Source organism: Hemibagrus wyckioides, linkage group LG02 (assembly GCF_019097595.1).
Source record: "Hemibagrus wyckioides isolate EC202008001 linkage group LG02, SWU_Hwy_1.0, whole genome shotgun sequence".
Lineage (NCBI taxonomy): Eukaryota > Metazoa > Chordata > Actinopteri > Siluriformes > Bagridae > Hemibagrus > Hemibagrus wyckioides.
Window position 1 is genome coordinate 13347367 of NC_080711.1, and position 10656 is coordinate 13358022.

A 10656-nucleotide genomic window follows, 5' to 3' on the forward strand; every position below is an offset into this window, starting at 1 on the left:
CTTACCCACTCAGTACAGCTTTTTTTATTATACATGTCTTTCTCATCTGGCTGTCTTTCTGTCTCTCTGTTCACCTTCTGTGCCTGCATAATAAGCATATGAGCAGAACCCAGGCTATTTTATTCTGAAGAGGAAATCTTGTGTCTTGTGCATACTAAGGAAATGTGTCCGTTAATGTGATCCACAGTTAACGGCATCTCGCAAAAAGTCTTCTTTTCTTTTTCTTTCAGATTTGAAGCACTTGATGTGCATTGAGTAGACATTTCAGATTCATGTTAACCCATCTTCATAATTTCTTTAATAGATATATGCATTTATGGTGAGTAAAGGTCTTGGTTTTTCGGTTCAAAGTATTATAAATGAACTCCCAGACTTCATTATCCACGTTATAAAAGTGTGTGACATGCTGGAGGATATGCGCGGAAGTGTTGCGTGTATTTATAAGGTCATTAAATATGTTTACATTTGTGAACTTTCTCTACAGAGTTTGAAGAGATATTATAACCAGATATAAATAGGGTATGACTCACTTAGAGGAACCTAGTGTCCAGCCTGCAGGATCCTCAGATGTTTTAAGCACACACACACACACACACACACACACACACACCAGAAGCATGGTTCTGTAAATAATCATTTCTTTAAGCGCCAGAGCAATCATATAGGTTAGTGTGGACTCACACAGGCAATTAAGAAAGAAAAAAAAGTGTGTGCAGCTGTTAGGAACATAAGACCTAGGACACCTCTTCCTTCCTCATCTTTCTATTCCTGGATCTGAAAGTACGTCAACATGTTGCTACGGCAACCGCTGCCAGTTGCTAGGAACTGGTTGCATGGAGCATTATGAAATAATCATAAAGCACTCAAAAGGGACATCAACAATAATCATTTCTGATTTTGAGCAGAGAAGTTCCAAAAAAAGATTAGAGCTACTCTGCATACTTTAATAAAAAAAGAAAGACAGAAGTAAAGGTTAAACATATATATATATATATATATATATATATATATATATATATATATATATATATATATATATATATATATATATATATATGTAAAAGTTCTTGTTAAGGCTTTGACAAATCAAGACTTTGACTCATAGATACCTGAGAGTGTTCTGTAGTTAGGCAGAGGTAAATGATATTATTGTGTGAGCTGGAGATGATGTGGAACAGTGTGTTCAGATATGATCATATGCTCATGTTAAGGCTTTAATGTAATAAACACTGCACACTCAACACTGCACATGTCATGCTGATCATTGTTTTGCTCACAGACAATCACTTTAGATTCTTAACTGGTATCTGAATAGAATAGAGATGGAAGACTGATTTACTATTTTTTAATAGAGTTTTAATATCCATGCATAGCAAGTGAGATCCATTAAGTCTTTGAATTATGTAAAATTGATCAGAAATGATTCTCTGACTGCAGTCTTCGCTCTTGATTTGTCCTCACATGGCAAGCTTCCTTAATCGGTGGCTTATGGCAGGAGAGGGTATTATTTGCATTGTTCATGCATGAGGAGAACACTCATCCTTCAGCAATGTGTGTGTGTGGACATGTTTTTATATCATGACAGAGACCAAAAGGATTGGAGTATCTGACAATTATGACCTTGTGGGGATATGTGACTTATCCTCAAGAGGAAAACTGCTTTTTCTTTTAGTCTTTGCACAAAATGTAAACACATGGCAGTTTTCTTTTGGTTACTGAGGTGATGGTTAGTGTAAGCAGGGTATTAATTAGCTATGTTAATAACTATGTCAGTGGAAGTTCCTTACAATGGCAGTAAAACAAATGTGTGTCTGTGTGCACGAAAAAGGGGGGAAAGTAAAACAATGTGCATGCCAAGGGTTACATAACCCCAGCTGTGTTGCTTGTGTAATGTGTTCATAATCTTTGGGACAGGACTGATATAGATGACCTACTTCTCCAGTTCATGCGTGTTTGGAGTTAAGTGTCAGAACATGTCAGCTTTCAGCGATGCCTGGAAGTGTACTGAGTGTTTCACTGGAAAATTTCATTCCAGCACTTGGCATTCAAAAATATGCCTCTAGATTTGTAACTAGAGTCCAAACAATGGAATGGAAAAGGACTGATTTTCTAATTGAGAAGAGATTTGTGGGGCTTTAGAGCTTTATAACACAATACAAAACAACACAACATAATACGAACCAACACAATACACATGCACCTGTTCACACAGCTCACAATCCAGGGTCATTCTGATTAAAATGGTACGTTTTCATACACACTGCAGTCGTACAATCTATACCATTTTTGTATGTAGCATGTTGAAAAGCAGAACACAAAATTTTCACTCAGGAAAATGTCAAATGAACATTGATACCTAACCTTGAGACACAACCAAGGCCAAATACTTTAAAATCGGCTGGACCTTCTGCCAGATAGACTCTGTTTATATTGAATTACCTAAATGGGGAAGTCAATTTGATTATAGGATTGCATCAGTGTACCTCACACAGTGTAGTATTTTATATCCTCTAAGCCAGGCTGTTTGGAACTGACCATAAAAAGTGAGGAAGGTTAATAAAGCAGCATGACTTTAATAAAAATACAAGATCAATGTAATGGGAATAATGTAATTAAACAGAGAGTCTAGTGTAAAATAAATGCACCTAATTTAATTTAAATTTAGATTACATTTATGTTTTAAATATATTAAAAAAATGTCATTAAATAAAATGTTGAATAGAAAATATTAAAATATTAATACCCTTAAATGACTGTGGCTTTGTTAATAGTATACTATTCAGAGTATAACAATATATATTATATTATATTATATTATATTATATTATATTATATTATATTATATTATATTATATTAAATTATATTATATTATATTATATTATATTATATTATATTATATTATATTATATTATATTATATTATTATATTATATTATATTATATTATATTATATTATATTATTATATTATATTATATTGAAATCTAATATAACATTATATTTTATAAATATATTACTTTAAAATATATATTTTAAATTTAATTCCATTTCATATGAAACTAAAAGTTATGTTATAATGTAATATATGTATATGTATAATGCATTTATATTTAAGTATATGTGGAAATTGCTTCTACATTTATGTTAGTGATCTTACAGAACATTCTTAATATGTTTAAATGCAACTATATTACATCTGAAATATATTCATTTTGTTTTATATCAGCACAGTTTCCTTAGTTGTATTTAATGTAGTTCCCTGTTGCCATGCCAAGTGTTTATATAAGTATTCATATTAATACATATACATATTTATATCTGTATTTATATAAGTATCTAGTAATTATGTATTAATAACGTAATCATTAGCGTGGTTGCACGTTCTGTATGTGTTGATTATTGCACTAGTCATTGTTTTCACTAGAGTCGACAAACAGACATGCAGGATGTAGGGCTGTTATACGTATGTAATTCTATTTAGCAGATTAAACATACTTAGCCTGACACAAACATGAGTTTGTGTCCCTCCCCGTTCGGATGATGTTCCCAGAGTTCTCAGAAACAGCATAGAGCAGTCTGTTCTTTCCCCAGAGTGCTTTAATTTGCTGATTTTTATCTAAATCCATCATTCCCTTTCAGCAATGTAGAGAAACAGGGAGAGGGAGGGAGAGAGATGTTTTAGATTTTTTTTCCCTGAAATGTTCACTCACTTCTAATCTAATAGTGCCAAGTAAAAAGAGGTTACACATTTAAAAGGGTGACGATACTAGGGATTTTAGAACGAGGCCATTTATGTCATGATACTAAAAGAATAATAATGCTACTGCATTTTAAGCTCCAAACTGAGTGCAGAATATTTCTGAGCATGTATTTCTGTTATAGCTGTTATTTCAGTTATACTCTAGCTGCTGTTCTTATTGTGGCTTGCACTAGAGAGCTATTTCATGTGGTTGTATGACAGCAGCTTAGTGAAGTGATGGTGTCTTTGCATCCATTGTCTGGCAAAATTCTGGGCCAGAGGAAATCCAGGACTAACTGGCATGTCTCTCACTGAGAACAAATCCCGCCATTCACAAACGCCGGAACATGCTGTACCCGTCTCTTACTGTCTAGATAAGAGCTGATAGAGTGTCATATGTTGGCATGTGAAAGTGATTGTTGGTATAGGAAAAATCTTAATAGCACAGCTAAACAGCTTCATCTGTCTGTATGCCATTATGTATTTGGATGACCATGAGCTTCACATTTCAGGCACTAATGTAGTTTCCATTAAGAAAATGCACATTATCGTGTAAGTTTTGTGACCTTGAGCACACACATGTGTAATGACAGGAGAGAGAAGCTGTCCCTGAACTAGAGCTTAAAGAATTTAATCCAAAGGGACTCCTCAGCCAGTCAAGATGCTGAAGCTTTCAGCCAAGTCACGCTCTGATTAGCCAGTAGTAGTCTTTGTCCCAGAATACTCCCCGCTCTGAGAGGCTGACCTTACCTCACATTACCCAGCCTGCTTTGCTCTGCTCTCTCGGCTAACAGTATCTCTGCATGACAAAAAATTCAGTAGAATGCAGCAGACATATATATTTGAATTACATCTGCTGTGATCTGCTACACCTCCAACATGAAAAATAGTGAACAAAAGTTAAATTAAAAGTAAATTAAAAAATAACTCCTATTTGAGATCATTTTAGAGAGACTGGAATACATTTGTCTTAAAGTGCGGATAACAAGGTAATTTAGCTCCGAACAAAGACTTTTGAAAGATGGAATGATTTCTCCAAGAGTTAACTGGACATTTTTTTTGTCACTCATTATGTGTAGGAGGTGAGTGTGTAATGAGGACAGTACCCTGAGGTTATGTGAGGACTGTTTACATGGTTATTTGACTTGATGTTTGTTAACACGCTGAGCTGTGCCATGCATTCACATTCTCTATGTGGAAAGATTCATTAGACAGGTGTTTTTGAATAACCTTAATGCACAGGGTCATGCACAGTATCCAGGGAGAAAGGATAATATTTCTATTTCTATATAACTATTGATCGTATGCAAAGTTTCAGTAATCACATGTTGCTGAGCAGGGATAATATACATGCAATGTTCCTGCTTGACCAAATATTTTAGTGTTTACACAAGCTGCTCCTGAGCTGATAGTACAGTACATATGTCAAATAAGTTGAACAGTTGGTTCTGTGTTTACCTTTCACCCAGTGGCCCCAGGGGAACCCACTGTATGGGAGCCAAGCAGGATAATGCTGTTCATCTCATTAATCATTCCTACATTCCCATATATGGGAGATTCTGGTAGCTTAGGAACACTTTACAAGCTAAAAACATACACTGGTTGTCTTCTGTAGCAGGCTCATGATGCTAGTTATTAACCCCCAAATTATTGTAACTTCTCTGTAAGTTTAGTATTATAATTAATTCTAATATAATTTAATCATACTAACTCTCACTATTATGCGATGAAAATATGGCTATATGATGATTCTGTGATAAATATTCCAGTCATATATTTTTTTCTTTCTTTCTTCAAAGAGATTATTTTGGCTTATTGAGATGTGCAGGTAATATAACACAATAAAAAGGTAATAAAAACACAAAATAGTTCAAGACATTTTGTGCCACCCAGGAGCAACCACAAGAATATAATGATTAATAACCTAATTTGTACATTCCCACTTGTAGGAAATGGCTAGTCTAAAAAAGAAAGCTGTAGTAAATGCTGTACTTCTCACATGGACGGGAATATATCTGCAATAAGATTTCACACGTTCAATAACATCTTTATCCTACTCAATAAATCTCTCATCATTTGATCTCCAGTGGGATGAACTGGATGGATCATTGAAAAAAGCACATCCTAAGAAAAGTATTTGTTATACGATGCCGAAAAATATCTTCAGAAATCTTCAGCAGACACGAGCTGGCCATTACAACCAAATGAGCATTTTTTAAATTAAGATTTTTAGCTCAAATTTAGAGTAGTCACTGAGCATTGACATAATTAATGCTCTCTTTTGCATTTTGAAGTGATTGCTTCATGAGAATATCAAACATGGCTGCAGTACATCTCCATCAATCTACTGTCAGAATAGGCTGGCAGTGTTTGGGCTGTTAAAAAAATCTCCCGGGCTTCTAGATGTCCTCAAGAGGGTCATCACATCATTACTCCATCATGTGGGATGGAGGGAATGGCAGCAACATGAATCATCTCTAGGGCCTGATGAAGGAGGACTGCTAATTTTAAAACTGTTCTGATCTGCGTAAGTAAAAAGGCTGAGCAAACATGAACATGTTGTCTCTCTCCAGATGTGACATCTATGACTCAGACTTATTGTTCTGTTGACAAAGTCAAATTTTCTCACTGCTTTTCTAAGAAGATCAGCATGTTCAGAGAAAAAAAAATACCTTCCTTGAATATGATAAGGAACTCTTTTTCTGGGAAAATTGCAAACAATGCCAACATTGAAGGATTTGTGAAGAATCTCTCTTGGCAGCCTTATGATGAATTAGAAAGATTTATTTAGTAAGGTTAATAATACAATACTAAAACAGCTGTATGTTAACTATCACATTGCTTATACATTTTCTAAATGAATAAATTAGGCTTTCTGTTACAAAAAACCTTTTAATATTTTTCTGTCAAACACTACAGCTATGTTGAATTTCTACATGATGTACGGTTATATAGTGACTTATAGCACAATTATCAAAATGAAAATGTTTTCTAAAACAATGTGGCTCAGTAATTCTGGCTGTAATATACAGGTCAATTTATATTAATTTTTAAATAAATAATGAACTCATTTAATCTAATACTCTTTCCTTTCTATTGTAGCACCATATACAAAGGGACTATGGCATATACTCCAAATAAATGCATTAAATTAAAAAAGTGTGTAATCACAACTAATTGATCATTTTGTTACATTTTTTAAATTTATTTTAATTTTTTTTTATTTAATTTATATTTATTATTATTGTTATTCTTCCTCTTATTAATTAACTATTATTATTATTTTTTAACAATCAGTATGTTTCCTTACACAGAAAATTCTTCAGGTAAAAAGATCTTGTGCACTTTCCAATTTCTCAGTCACTTGACATGCTGAATTTTTGTTTTCAATCTTACATTTAAAAGAGAGAATACCTCCATCTGAAAAAGATTTCTACTGAAACTACTTCCCTTGAAGGACTTTCATTGTAATGTTTGTTTACTTATTTACCTATTTACATATATGTATGTATGTATGTATGAATGAATGAACCCAAATTTTCCTGACCTTAATTTTTCCATTTAGGAAGTGGAGCTTCCAAAGCAGTATTAAATTGTTATGACCTGTTAAACACTTCAATTAAACACTTATTACAAACAGATATTAAACAGTTTAATAGAGACACCTTTGACAGGATTGTACTGCTGTAATCACTAAAATAGAAGCTTGCCATTTCAGAGGTAAAGCAGGCTAACATAAAATGCCATTACAACCTTTTCCTGAATTCACATTTCAACTTCTTTTTTCACACAAACTTAGTAAGTCCGATGGATATAAACATGTTTAGTTTAAGGATCCTCAGAACTGGATTTGCGTGCTTTCAGGTGGTCCGAATGTTGAATTATTTTCACATCTTGATGTCAACCATAATGTTTAATGCTGTTCTGCTGTGTGCTTCAACAGACCTCAAGTTTTTTTCTGCAGAGCTTCAGTCAGTGAAAAGTCCTGGAGGTTATAGTAATGCTGCTGCTGTTGCTGCTGTTGATGGGATTGAACCTTGCCCACCATGACAGGTTATTATCATACCCACCCCAAAAGGATTTCCTATTCATTCATCCATGACATATGTCAGAAACATAATGGTCCTCAGAGCTCTAACTGATGTGTCTCCAAGGCAGTGAGTTATTAAATCTGATTGCACTGTGTCTTGAGGAGTGCATATCATTTTCACTAACAAAGCCAGGAATGCATTGCCTGAGGATTGATGCTCTTAGCGTATGATGTGAGAAGTTCATGGAGTCCACATTGGCAGTAGTTAGCAGACATAGACTGTCACTATGTGTTTTATAATACTTGTTCAGAATTTCAATGCCTTCTGTGGTTTCCCTGTTGGGAGTCAACCTTCTTTCCTTTACCCTAAAGCTTCCTCCCCTGCTTCTGTAAATGGCACAATGGTATAATCTGTAGTCATATCATTAATCACCATGACTTCACTATTTTGATACAGAAGGACCATCTCACACCTGTAGAGGGGTCAGAGTCTCTTGTATTAGATGCAGTGCATAAAGCAACAGCTCACCCTAATGGAGGACATGTGCAATTGCACTCTTTTGGCATTCAAAGAATACATCCGTCTCACCTGGATATTTTATTACACAGACGCTTTATTTTTGGTATTTATTTTCTTCAATTGACACTGTGTCCCTAAAAGGCTCCAGGACCTGTATTTTAGGTTTACAGCTTTTTTAATGTGAGGCATTTGAGTCTTGGGTTTGTATACACTATATTGCCAAAAGTTTTGGGACACCCCTCCAAATCATTGAATTTAGGTGTTGGGCTTGTCCCCTTAGTTCCAGTGAAAGCAACTCTTAATGCTTCAGCATACCAAGATATTTTGGACACTTTCATGCTCCCAACTTTGTGGGAACAGTTTGGGGATGACCCCTTCCTGTTCCAACATGACTGCGCACCAGTGCACAAAGCAAGGTCATGGATGAGCGAGTTTGGTGTGGGGAACTTGACTTGCCTGCGCAGAGTCCTGACCTCAACCTGATAGAACACCTTTGGGATGAATTAGAGCGAAGACTGCAATCCAGGCCTTCTCGTCCTACATCACACCTCACAAATGCACTTCTAGAGGAATGGCCAAAACTTCCCATAAACACATTCCTAAACCTTTTGGAAAGCCTTCCCAAATGAGTTGAAGCTGTTATAGCTGCAAAGGGCGGCCCAACTCCATATTAAATTCATGTGCATGTAAAAGCAGATGTCCCCGTTTTGGTCCGGCTCGCAGTCTCTGCTTTAATTCATTCCAAAGGTGTTCTATTGGGTTGAAGTCAGGACTCCACACCAAACTCGCTCATCCATGTCTTTATAGACCTTGCTTTGTGCACTGGTGTGCAGTCATGTTGGAACAGGAAGAGGCCATCCCTAAACTGTTCCCAAAAATGCTTTAAATTGTCCAAAATGTTTTGGTATACTGAAGCATTAAAAGTTCCTTTCACTGAAATTAAGGGGCCAAGTCCAACCCCTGAAAAACAACACCTGAATTCAATGATTTGTAAGGGGTGTCCCAAAACGTTTGGCAATATAATGTATCTACCTCATAAACATGCCTCATCTCTTTTGACCAGAGGCCAAAAAAATTATATTTGCACTTGGCTTAGTGATCATAAGTGTCAACTATTTTTTGTGTTGGTGTACAACAGTGTGGTGCTGCAAACTTTTTAAGTTCTCATCCTAATTTATTCAGTAATTATTATTGATGCTGCATGAGTGCTGTGGGGTGAGCCAAGAGGAAAAGGAAGGCAAGCTTTAACTGTGGTGTAATCACCAAAAAAAAAAAACCCAGCAGCTGAAATAGGGTTTGGCTGCTGATATAGAACAGAGAACTTACTGCATTGGTACGCAGAGATGCTGGTTAATTGGACATCGGCCAAGTGCAAGAGCTGTTAGAGGAAATGCAACAGCATAATGAAATGCTGAGTTCTGTGGATCTTATAATAGCTGCTTCTCATGGAGAGGAACCATGATGTTCTCACAGTAGTTGCAGCTCTTTTTCCACAAGAGAGTGCTGATAGTCCATCAACTGATCATTCTGAGGGTCAAGGCCTGACCAATTTCTGACACTCTAAAAAGTGGAAAAGTTCAGGCTCTTCAGACAAGGTGCTCAACTCAATGTATTTACTTCTTTGTTAAATAAGGACAGCAGCATCCATTCTATTCTAGATTTAAAAGGACAGTAAGAGTCATCTACTGTAGATTGCACAAGGGATGGCACATTTACCTTTAGTACATTTAGATTAATACTAGTTTGCTACTACTGTAAAAACCAGGCAGTGCACTGTATCCAATCATTGGTGCAAACAACATTTACAGAACAGTTTTCACCTAGAAGCATACTAGGTACTCTTGCAATCAAGAGTCTTACTTGAACTATATAACAACAGTATTAATGAAAAACAGATGTCACACATCACTTAATTTTTTGGAGGGTCATGTTATGTGTTAGCACATGCACCAGAAGGCATCCAAGTGATTTTCATTCTCCTCGCTGGTTAGAAGTAATTTTTCATCCACAACCATTAGCCACAATTCCTGTGTGCTTAGCTTCTGCCAAATCAGAAACAGGACAGATGTCTCCGGTTTGTGTTAAGCATGCTAAAAATCAAGGGTTTCTCCTTATGGTCATGGCATATTTCCCACTTGGATCAATTATTAAGTGTTCAGAAGAGATTCTTCATGCTATGTGGTCCAATATTTTGAGTCCACTACCTAATTCTTGTTTGTATATCCTCATTTATTACAAATAAATCCAAAAATAACCAGCTGTTAATGTCCTAAAATACATTAAACTGAGTCCGGCGGAACTACAGACCCAGTGTTTACAAAGCGAACGTGCAAAACCCAAGAAAATGCAAATAAGTCAAATGCTTTTTA